Here is a 12545-nt window from a genome sequence, read left to right on the forward strand (position 1 = left end):
CTCCGTGTTTACCATCAATTCACTTGTCTCAACCGTATCAACTCTTCAAATGGACCATAGTGAAAAAGCCCGTCATGTTACTCACTGAGTTTTATGCAATTTATAAACTCGAACTGGTGTCCGACAGGAGGGTCTCCCAAGAACACAACCTGCAACCACATAGTATAGTTGGGAAAAGTAGTCACAGGCCTCATGACCCCAATGGCGTTACAAGTATTGAAGCCTGTCAAAAGCCGTGGGACAGCTGGGTATTAGATACTACCCCCGCCGTCACCAACAGCCCATCCAGACTCCCCCTAAACCCCATCTCCTTACTGTTCCGAGGGTTCGCCCTTTCGTATCCGCCTGCTTTCCGTCACACCGCGTAGATGGATGTTCACGGTGCCGGCTGGATTTTTAAAGGTTGAGTCAGAGCGCTTCCATCCTTCCATTCAATGTCGTCCCATGTGATCAGTCACGTGGGGAAGTCATGATGTCGGGCGCGGCACGTGCTCCACGTGGGGATGCTGGGAGCTGTAGTTTTCCCCAGCCATTTCGTGTCAGAACCGGTCGCTTTAAAACGCTCTTCACGCGACATTAAAGCCACGCATTAAGTGAAAAGTGCAGGTCCTAAAACATAGGAACTGCAAAAGGCTCCACCCAATGTTGGTTGTGTCCTCATATGATTATTATTGGCACGAGGAGGTTCTACATCGTGCACGTGTCTCAAAGTCAATACTCAATCATATTGATAAAAACACAGATCTTCCAATATACCATCCAGTGTATCAGAAAAACCCCTACTGTCTACCCAACGTCTGCCATGGTATATCGTCATTGAGCCCATGCTGGTGGCTCTTCAGACGGTAGACCCATCTTTGTTCATATTGTAGCAGCACTCTCTGATCATCCGTCTGGTTCCTTCCTGGGGGGACTCTTTCTATAATTATCCACTTCAGATCTTCACTGCAGTGTCCAAGCTCAAGGAAGTGTGCCATTAATTTAGTGTTGGATTTTCTGCACCTTATCGTGATGCAGTGTTCAGTTATTCTAACGCGCACCTTCCTGCTGGTCATCCCTACGTACTTTTTCTTGCAGGGGTAAGTTATTAAACAAATTACCCCATGCGAGTTGCAGTTCGTGTGGGATCTCTGTTCAAAGGGTGTTTGGAGTCCCAGATCTATAAAGTGGGTGTTGCTAGTGAGGGGACATACGCTACATGAGCTACATCTTGTGTGACCCGTCAGTCTGGGCAAGCCTGCCACTGTGGTTGTGTCATTCGCTGCCCCCAGATCCCTGGGTCTAGTATGTATGAGTAGATCTCTCAAATTTTGACTTTGCTTGAAGGAGAAGAGGGGTGTCTATATACTCATGCCCCTGAGTTCAATATTCTCCAATTCTTCAGTACCACACGTCTCACATGTTGTGATGCTGTATTGAAAGTTGACACAAACACCGGTTTCTTTGATTGGGGTCTAATGGTTTTAGAGATCAAAGAGTCACGGTTAGCATTAAGTGCTCTTTTTCTAGCTTTTTTAATGACCCTCAAAGGTTATCCCCTCTGTTGAAGTTTCCGCGTCAAGTTATCAGATTCCGCATTAAAATCAGTTGTATCTGAACAATTCCGATGTAGTCGGAAAAACTGGCCAACTGGCAAATTTTCCCGTAATGATCGGGGATGGAAACTCTCAAAGGCCAACAAGGCGTTTTTATCAGTGGGCTTGTGGAATACTTTGGTTTTAAGGATCCCTTCGCATGGCTCTATTACTAGATCCAAAAATGGCAAACTGGTCTTTGTGATGGTCGAAGTGAAATTGAGGAACAGATTTTGAGCGTTGAGCCATTCTAAGAATAGCTCAACAGATGTTATGTCTCCTCTCCAAATCACCAAGACGTTGTCTATATAACGCCGCCACAACCTGATAGGGGGGTGAGTATCATATTTTAATACTCTGAAGGCCTTAGAGCATTCTCTGAAGCCAAGGTTCCTACAAATGGGTTTTCACCCAGCGTTTGCATACAGCCTGGTAGTTGGGACAGAAAAAAAAGGACGTGAATCTCATTTTCAAGATGGCATTTGCTGGTAAATGACATAAGCGGGAGACTACCCATCCTGAATTGCATGTATAGTTTCCTTGCCGAAGCTGGATAAATCAGGTCAAGGAAGTCCTCCTTTTTGTAGTCCTCTTTTACTTGGAGGAACTGAGATGCCAGTCTACCAACTGTGGAACTCACATGAAGAAACAATAGATTATGGTGCCTATGATGGTATACCAGATCGGCCCTAGATATTGCCGGGCACACTACTTCTGGTGTTCCCCATAACTCGGGTAAGCCAATCCTACTGCAATGTTCCTTGATGTGAGTTAACCACAGGATTTTGTTAGTTCTGATTTCAGCCCACACATCCCTAAACTCATTTTTGTAGGGAGCTAATTCGGGGACTGACCATAGTCTAATCCAGTAAGTAAGTGGCCTTAAAGCCACTTCCTCCTCAATGGGGAGTAGCCCTAGGTCCGCCCGGGGAGGTACTAACGGGGTGCTAACTGGCAGTCCCAACAGGTTCCTCATAAATGTGTGCTCTACCCTTGTAAGGCTAGTGGACCTATGGTGCCCCCAGAGCTCCGCCCCGTGCATAGAAGCCGCTCTAGCCTGTACTTTATAAATTTCTATAACAGGAGCAGCAGGCTTGTACTCAGATGTTCCGCAAGGATGATTCCCAGATACTCAAAGGTTTTTACTCGCTCCAAAGGTATGCCATCCAATACTGGATTTGGGCGGGTCTGCCTGGGTGGATTGAAGATCATAAATTTAGTTTTGGATAAATTTATCTCCAGGCCTCTCAATGCACAGAAATCGGCGAAGCCATCTAAGGTACGTTGGATACCCATTGATGTCTTGGACAACAACAAAGTGTCGTCCGCGAACATCAATCCGGGAATCAGACCTGAAACTAACTTTGGGGCATCGATATCTTTTACACCTAGAAGGTGATCTATAAGCCCATTTATATATAAAATAAAAAGGGTAGGGGCCAGGACGCACCCCTGGCGCACCCCCTTTTTTACCGGGAAGAGCTGACAGTTCTCCATGCTTCCCGCACCTCACGTGGGCATAGGTTTCTGTATGGAGCCTTATTAACACATCCAAGAGGTATAATGGGATGCCAAGATCTAAGAGTACACTACTTAGTTTTTCCCTAGGGACCAGATCAAATGCAGACCTCAGGTCAACAAAAATGAGGTAGAGGCTGCCACCCTCCACACTCACGGTTTTCCAGTACAGGACCTGAAGTCTGAATATCTGGTCAATAGTTGAAGTATTCATCCTAAAACCAGCCTGAAAAGAGCTCAAGATCTAATTTTCCTCGACCCAGGCCTGGACTCTTTCCAGAATTATTCGTCCCATCAGCTTCTGGGTAATGTCCATCAGGGTGATAGGCCTGTAATTGGACGGTAGTAGGGGACAGCCTTTTTTGTGGATGGGGACTATCTCTGCACCAAGCCAGGTGTCTGGTGGGTCCATTCCCCTTAGGATGGGATTAAACAGGACACAGAGATAAGGGGCCCATATTTTTGGTTCTGATCGAAATAGGTCCCCTGGAAGCTTGTCAAGAACGGGCGCCTTGTTAGGTAATAACTTGGCGATAGCAGATTCAACTTCAATGAGAGTAATCTCCTGTAACCCCCCCCAATCGATACTCATGGAGGAGGCCTAAAGTTGGAATTGATAAATCGTCATTGCCCAAATATGCATACAGGGTTCCAAAATGGGCTTCCCATACTGCTGGTGCTATGTTTGGTTCTATCACTGATTTACCCTCCCTCCCCCGTCACTAACTATTGCCCAAATGATTTTGAATCCTTATACTGGAGAGCAGTTCTCAGATCATCCATTTTTTTTGACTTCCCAGGCCTTCTTCTCAAGTTTCAAGTTTATTTATTTATGATAACGGAACTCTCACGAGATCCACATAAAAGACATAGTAATACAATCAATAAGATCATAAAAGTACAAACAAGTACATAAAATGAAAAAGAAGATACAGAGGAATCAAGGCATCTGAATTACCACTTAATACAAATCCAAGAAACATTTGAAAAATTTGTACAGTTTGGAACAAAACATTTCATTGGGGGGATTGATCATGGCCAAACTAAAAGCGGAGGCAGACCGAATATTCAATTGAAAACAAATGGGTCTTAGCCATTTTCGCCTATAAGACATCAAAGCTGGGCAGACAAAAAATAACATGGAGCAAGTCCTGATCTTTCATATAACAGAAATCACAGACAGCTGATGAACCATACCATCTGGATAAGAGCAATTTCAAGGGGAGTAAATCCTGTCTTACTAAAAACAGTAAGCGTCTGACACCATGAGGAATGTTCCAATGAACATATGGTTGTGCTTTCCTCACCAGACAGGATTCGCTAACTGGAGTAACACCCTTTTTCAGAGTGCAGAGCTCTCTATCCAGTCTAAACCCTAGTTCCCACGAGGAAGACTTCAAAAGGGTTTTTTAACTGATAAGACTATAAAGAAAATAAAACAGCTTTATCTAGTTGTAAATGACTCACAGCATATCTAATTTTTTTTATAATTAATGAATAATCATTAAAGTTTCCCAGCAATTCAGTTTTTATAAGATGTCTTAGCGTGCCTGGCTCACCCCTTGCTAGGCTAAAAACCCAGCGCACGATCCCCGCCAAACCTTGGACCCAGCTACTACGTAAGCCGAATTCCTGTCTAAGAGCAGCTGTTGAACTAGCTGTGTTGACGGATACAAAGCTACGTATAATTTTTCCTTCCGAGGAATTTAAAAAGCTCTAGTTTTTTATATCAATTAGCTCTATTCCATAGAGTAAGGAGGCAGGGATTTTTGCTCGAAATACATCTAGCAGTATCGAAAAATGCCTTCTACCTGTAGCCTTATATAAGGATACCAAACTCTTTCCCTGGACAATAGCTTTCCGGGTATTATTAGCTATATGAGCTTTTTCGCTTAAATTACTCATAACAATTTTACCAAGGAAGGTATAAGATTTCACTGTTTCCAATTTTTGGCCCCCCACAGTCCAAAGAAAGTTCGCATATTTAGTTTTCTTCCTACCCGACATACACATCACTTTGCTTTTTGCAATATTTATCAGCAGAAAATGTTTTCCTGCATACTTATATAAGGCATGCAGGCAATTATTCAGTCCCTTAGGCGTTAGTTCAAGAATCAAAATATCATCAGCATACATAAGGCATACAATTGGGGAACCCCCCAGGATCGGAGCAATACCTGAACTTGCAGAGAGGACCTGAGGTAAATCAACTATATAGAGGGAAAAAAGCAGAGGAGCCAGTAGGCAACCCTGTTTTAACCCATTGGTCGTGGGAATGGTTCTAGATAGTCCTCTTTCCCCACCTAACAACACTCTGCACCAGGTGTCCGAATGCAGGTACGGACTAATTTAATAGGAAAGGATGGCATCCCTAAATCGAGTAACTTTCCCCACAGCAATGTTCTATCCACATTATCGAAAGCTGTGGAGAAATCGATGAAGGCGCCATTAACTCGCCCTCCACGAACTTTAACATATTTCTCCGTTATAACCTGGAGTGCAGTCAAATTATCTAAAGTACTGTGCTTTTGCCTAAAACCAGTTTTTTCAAAGGGCAAAATTTCGTCCTTAGATACCCAATCGTTAATTAAAGTAAGAAGACATTTTGCAAAGACCTTGCCAATGGCATCTAGCAAAGCGATTTGACGATAGTTTTGGGGTAGGTCTCTGGCCCCTTTTTTAAATAAAGGGACTAGAATGCTCCCTTTCCAGGATGGGGGGACGGTGCCGTTAATAAAGCAAGTTTTAAACACTGGATAAAGAATTTTGCTCCATAATTCACTCTGTTGTTTTAGAACAGAAATGGGGACCTCGTCAGGACCCATTGCACCAGAAGAGCGCATGCCCTTAATGGCTAGTTCGATATCCTTTTCGGACGGGGGATCGTATAAACGAGAGTCCTCAAAAAGAGCATCGTTATCCCGTTGCGGACCATTGCTGCTGTACAAATTCTCAATGTAATGAACCCAAATCTGCTCATCAATGGCAATTGGCATAGGACAGGATCTAGTGCCACAACCTTTGCCAATTAATGACCAGAATATCCTGGCTTGGCCCTTATACGAGGATTCCCGGAGTTTAATCCATAAAGAATCCTCATTATCTCTTTTTAATCTGGCCTTCAACCTTGATCTCCTTCTTTTTAGTAATACTAATTTATGATGCCCTTCCTGATTAAATGATAGGTATTGACCCCTTATCAATTTATTTATTTCAATATTTAATTGCCGAAGTGATTCGGGGAATAATAAAGGTTTTTTAATAGAAGGGACTTTCTTAGCTATTGAGGTTACTAATTCTAAAAAATCTACAAAGCCTAATAGTTCCCTCCCATCCCATTGAGACAAATTCTCAACTGTAGAAGTTAAGAGACTCAGCAAGCACTCAAAAGCACGGTGATTCCAGTAACATTTCCCTGAACTGGTGCCAAAATTCACCAAATCAGTGTCAATGTGCCAGGAAAACGCCAGAGAAGGTCTGAGAGTAACTGTAAGCGTCAGCACCTTGTGGTCGCTGAGTTCAGAATTAACAACTAAACCATCCTTCATATAAGAAAAGAAGGAGCAATCTGCAACTACGTAATCAATAATTGAATCTCCATTTTTTGATTTATGTGTAAAAGCTGCAGGGGTGTCGGAGGGGAGTCTACCATTTAATATTAGGCAATCCACCTTAGAGAGACCTTCCAGGATTAGTTTACCTCTTTTGTTGGATTTAATATTTGTTGGAAACAAAGCCTGAGGGATATGGAGAGATTCTTCCCTAAGTTTATTTCTAAACAAATCAAGGCCACAATTAGAGATCTTACAATTGAGGTCCCCAAGTAACAATATATAAGGTGGGGGCGAAGTATCCATAAGTTCGGTTATAAAGGAAAAGAGCGACTTTAAACCATCATTAAAACAAGTATTTGGTGGAATGTAGGTATTTATTAAAACAAGCGATTTATTCGGGCAATCCTTAATCAGATTTTTCAAAGTTATTGCCTGGAACAGTTTATTAGGTTCTAAATGGTGAGAATAATTCCAGTTAATTCTATTGGACAGTAAACATGCTATTCCACCCTTCGCATTACCTCTCCTAGAGGGCAATGCACTACCATCTAGAACAAAGTACTCTTTATCCAGCATTAGTTTTCCTTCCACCCAAGTTTCCTGAAGACAAATTACGTCAGCTTCTAAAGAAAGTAAGAATAATAAGTTTTCCTGGCTATTTTTGAAACCCGCAATATTCCATGAGTTTATCTTCAGATCAATGTTAAAAATGTAGATGCGGTTTAAGGCAAGAAGTGGATTTACTAGAAAGAACACAGGGCAACCAACTCCATTTTGAATTGTCATCCATCAAAACTTGTTTAGGAAGAGGAGGATTTTTATAGAGAACTTGCCGTTCATTTTTTGAAACACATATTTTTAAATCCTCGGCTCTAGCTGAGGACCAATCTGTAGAATTCAAATTTACACCAGAGATTGTTGGCAAGTTGGTGGATAATTTATCACTCCGTTCCTCTACGAAAAATGGGGTAACATCAATCCCTCTGATTTGTAATTCCTCTGCCCACTTTAAGATGTGATTTAAAACCAGTTTAGAATGAAATTTGACCCTTGCTGTTTTCCCTAAAGTGGCATTAAAGGAAGTACCACATCCAGGTCCGAAGTTTGAATTAGTTTTAGACTTTCAATCTCATGAAAACATTTAAGAAGAACCGATCTATTTAAGATAAGGTCAGTATCAAACAGAGGAAAAAAGTCTAAAAAAGGGGTATCTACATTTTCTTTCTCCCTAGTCGACACAGAGGGGATAGGCACAATTGAAGAAGAGTCATAAAAAGGCCTAGCCAGGGGGTTAAGAGTAGAAGGTGAACGATTTACTGGTAATATCAAAACGATAGGATGAGAGTGATTAGAAGAACCTGTGAGACCAGTATCAGTAGTCGCTTGATCCACTTTGGGAGGACCAGTTATATCATCAGGCAAATCAAGGGACTGCTCATTCAGGCAGGATTTTTCTGATACGGCCTCTAAGTTATTTTCAAAGGTAAGTTTCCTCTGTCTTTTTTAAAAAAATCTTCGGACAGGTTTCCTCTTTTTTATTTTATTCTTTTTATTCTTTATAGAGGCTACCTTTTCACCAATACCTGTGGAATCAATAAGAGCCTCTTCCTCCTTTTTTATATGTGTGGAAAATATATGAAATATGGGAGGTACTTCTAAGTTTTGTGTAACGATAGAGACAGGTAAGGATTCTATCTCTTCGTCGTGAATGACGACACAGTTGCCTCCAGCAGAAATCACATTGTCGAGAATAGGATCCGCCAAAGTGACTGCTAACTTATTTCCATTCTGACCTTCGGAGATGGGATGTAAATCCATTTGAGCTGGGTCTAAAGTTACCATTTCATTTGGAGACCTCTTATCATTATTTGAGAGCACCAATAAGTTGTCGGGCTCAGGATGGCACCCGAGAACACACCCACCTTTATTATGTAAAAGCACCCTTAGGATTTGGGTTACCGTATCAAGGACGCAATCCGAACCTCCAACAAATTTTTCCAGTAAACGAAGAATTGATGATAACAATGATTCCAGGGAAGAGAGGGAATTAGAAATTAGATTATCACTAGCACTCGGAGGGCTCACAGGAATATTATTCAAATTAGTGCCAGAGCAAGAGGTAAAATTTAACTGAGCTGGAGAAAAGTCAAATTTATTAGAAGGGGTACTACTATGAGGGCGAGGACTAGGAATTAAAGGGGCTTCAGTAATGTTAGAATTAGCCCTGGCATCAACATGAAAGAGTTCCAACGGCCTTTTTTGAGACATTAGATCAATGTCAGGTAAAGTAAAGTCTCCCTCCAGAATACAGGGGTAGAGGATAAATCTGGAGAGATCGTAGATTTCTCTATAGTTAAATGGGAAGGATTAGGCACTATAGAATGAGGTAATTGTAAAGAGATGGCATTGGAAGTTTTTAAGGTAATACAACCAGAAGCCTCATGGGGAAGTTCCAATTGCCTCTGCGAATCAATCAGAGCCAAAGGGAGACCCCCACTGTTTCAGAGGAGGGAGATCCAAGATGGAACAAGGCAGGAACCACAGTCTGGATTGTATTATCCTTGGCAATGGGAAGAGCTGGCTCTGACATTTTACCCTCTAGTGCATCAGAGTTTAAGGCATCCACCATAACTTTGTCCTTTCCCCTTTCCCATAAACTAAAAAGTTGACATTGGCCTTTCAGTTGCAGGGAGGAGTTAATTTTATTATGTAGGGGGTTCGGTTTAGTTTTAGAACCAGACCTCCCCACTAAGACGCGACCAGAACGAAGTTTTTTTGCCGTCATAGTTATGTTAACAGAGGAACAACACAGTTTGCAGAGGCAAAACAATAAAATAACACTCTAAAGCAAGAACAACAAATAAATCGAGGAGGGCAAAAAAAGAATAAGACAAAAATCAAAGGGACGGGGCCCAGCCCAGCCTACTTTGGCCTCTGACGGCCACAGATGGTCCCGCCCTTGTCCCGGGCTTCTCCCGCCGCGCTCCCGCGCCACGGTAGGATAAGAATCTAGTTATAGAGGAGAATATTTAGTGGGGCAGAGCGAGCAGGGAGAGTGGAGTGTTACAACTGGCAAGGGCTCCTGGGAATTGGAGCCCTGATCTCACCGCTCGCAGCCCTGCTCCGCAACACGCACACACAGCAGCCACGAAAAAGTGTCCCGCTCTTTAAATTCAGAGTCCTCGGATCAGAGATCACCACGATGCGGGACCCGCGAAGCGGGTTCCGGGGGGAGTAGGCTGAAGCGTAGAGGCACAAGGACGCACAGCGGTAGCCAGATAATCCTGCAGGTATTCCAAAGATTTTCAGCAAAGTCCGACGCCGCACTGGAATGAAGGGTTCTTATGGCAGATTGGTGAGGCGGAGCGAGCAGGGAGAGCGGCCCAGGTGACAGGTGTTACAACTGGCAAGGGCTCCTGGGAATTGGAGTCCTGATCTCACCGCTCGCAGCCCTGCTCCGCAACACGCACACACAGCAGCCACGAAAAAGTGTCCCGCTCTTTAAATTCAGAGTCCTCGGGCCAGAGATCACCACGATGCGGGACCCGCGAAGTGGGTTCCACGAGGAGTAGGCTGAAGCGTAGAGGCACAAGGACGCACAGCGGTAGCCAGATAATCTTGCAGGTATTCCAAAGATTTTCAGCAAAGTCCGACGCCGCACTGGAATGAAGGGTTCTTATGGCAGATTTGTGAGGCGGAGCGAGCAGGCCAGGTGACAGGTGTTACAACTGGCAAGGGCTCCTGGGAATTGAAGTCCAGATCTCACCGCTCGCAGCCCTGCTCCGCAACACGCACACACAGCAGCCACGAAAAAGTGTCCCGCTCTTTAAATTCAGAGTCCTCGGGTCAGAGACCACCACGATGTGGGACCCGCGAAGCGGGTTCCGCGAAGCGGGTTCCGCGAGGAGTAGGCTGAAGCGTAGAGGCACAAGGACGCACAGCGGTAGCCAGATAATCCTGCAGGTATTCCAAAGATTTTCAGCAAAGTCCGACGCCGCACTGGAATGAAGGGTTCTTATGGCAGATTGGTGAGGCGGAGCGAGCCTTCTTCTCAGATTGGATAACCTGCTTGTAGTGCAACCGAATTTCCTTCATCCTCGGCTTGTCCCTGGCCGTTATAGCTTCCAATAAATCTCTTTTGGTTTTTTACGACAGGAGGCTTTATACCAGGGATGAGATGGGACCGGTTTTTCCTTAGTGTTTACTTCCGGATAAAACACTCCAAGCAGCTTGGAGGTCAGCTGATTGTGTATTTCTAGCGGCCTGTCGTCCTGCCCTACTTGAGTGCCCTATGGCCCCACCCCAGCCATTTCTCTAAGATACGGCACAACCTGCTGATATATGTGTGCTAACTTATTTGGGGAATCTAGTGTTAAGCTAGAATGGGCACTACTGGATAGTTGGACAGGCCCCAACTCCCTGGCTTAAGTGTCATAACCAGAGCGTTGTGGTCGCTATCTTCCGCTGGTAAATCTGAAAATCCAGGACCCTATCCCAAGAACTAGATTCAACCAAAATATAGCCTATAGTCGAAGTTTGCCCTTCTCTATTAAAAGTGGGTAGGCCAGGTATATCCGATTTTAATCTCCCAGGGCAAGCCCTCAGAGAAAAAGAAAGGATGAACAAATTTATTAGGAGGACCAACGGCGTCCACGCTCTGACAGGCGGGATCAGGGATTCCGGAATGTTCCAGTGCTGATTCTCACTATCTTGGTCATCTAGGCTCACATTACTAAGGGGCTCGAACTGGCAATTAAAATCGCCCCCTATAATTAGAATGTTCTCCGGGTCGAGAGTCAATATGTAGTCTCTCAATTGTTCAATGACTCTGGACTCTTGCCCAATCTGCGTTGGCCTTGAGTAGATATTAATTAGGGCAATATGTTTATTAGCCGGAAGGGATAGGAGAACTCATTGTATGTCTTGTGAATTTGTTGGCAGCTGCTCTGCTTTAGCACCCAGGTGCGTACCCACCCAGATGCTTAATCCCCCGGATGGTCTGCCCCTACCCCTCGTTGTGGCCGGTATGTTAAGTGGCAAAGCCTCTCCGTTGGTTATTTTCCAGGGCCCACGTCTCCTGCATTAAACAGATATCGTGTTTTTCTACAAACAAACCCCAATCTGGACATAATAATTTGTTTTTGATCCCTGCCAGATTCCATGAAAGATTTCTGATATTACCGTTTGCCTTCCGCACTTTAAGGTTCTTATGTGTCCTGCTACAACTGACTACCCCAGGTGGTGGGTCATCCATATGCACCCCCCCCATCCCAGGGTTGGGCCCCTTCTCCCTCGGTGCTCTATCTCGGACCCATCCCGTAACCATGGTAGTTCTCGTACTACTTACACCCTCCTGTGTTACTGGAGACGGGGCACCAGACAGTGCACCGTCATGCTTGCTCCTATTGCCTCCCCTGCCATTACCTCTGGTTGCTGCAAGGGTGCTCTCACCCCCCCTGGGGTCCATATTGGGTAATGCGGCGTTCCATTCCTGCTGGACCTTCCCCGTCTTCTAAAAAACTTGTTTTATCAACATTGACGAGCGGGGACAAACTACACCTCGACCATCAGTCTACTAGGTCCAAAATGCTGAATCTATTGTTGTGATGGAACATAGCCAATGCAAGAGTACGATTTTGGGATCCCTTCCAGTTGGCATACCCTAACTGGGCATTATAACTAAGGCTCCCGGTTTTCCGTTTGAACTGATTTTTACATATAAATACAGACGGAAAAATATTTCCCTTCCGTTTGTATTTATAAATAGAAGCGGAAAAATACAACTAAATCGGATTCCAAGAATTGTTCTGCAATCCCTGCTCCAGCCCTGAGCCCAGGGTTTGCTGACATGCCCCTCTTCCTGACTGTGGGGTGTGCCTGCCCACATTAACACCTGCTG

This window comes from Lissotriton vulgaris, chromosome 2_1, assembly GCF_964263255.1.
Source record: "Lissotriton vulgaris chromosome 2_1, aLisVul1.2, whole genome shotgun sequence".
In the NCBI taxonomy this organism is placed as follows: Eukaryota; Metazoa; Chordata; class Amphibia; order Caudata; family Salamandridae; genus Lissotriton; species Lissotriton vulgaris.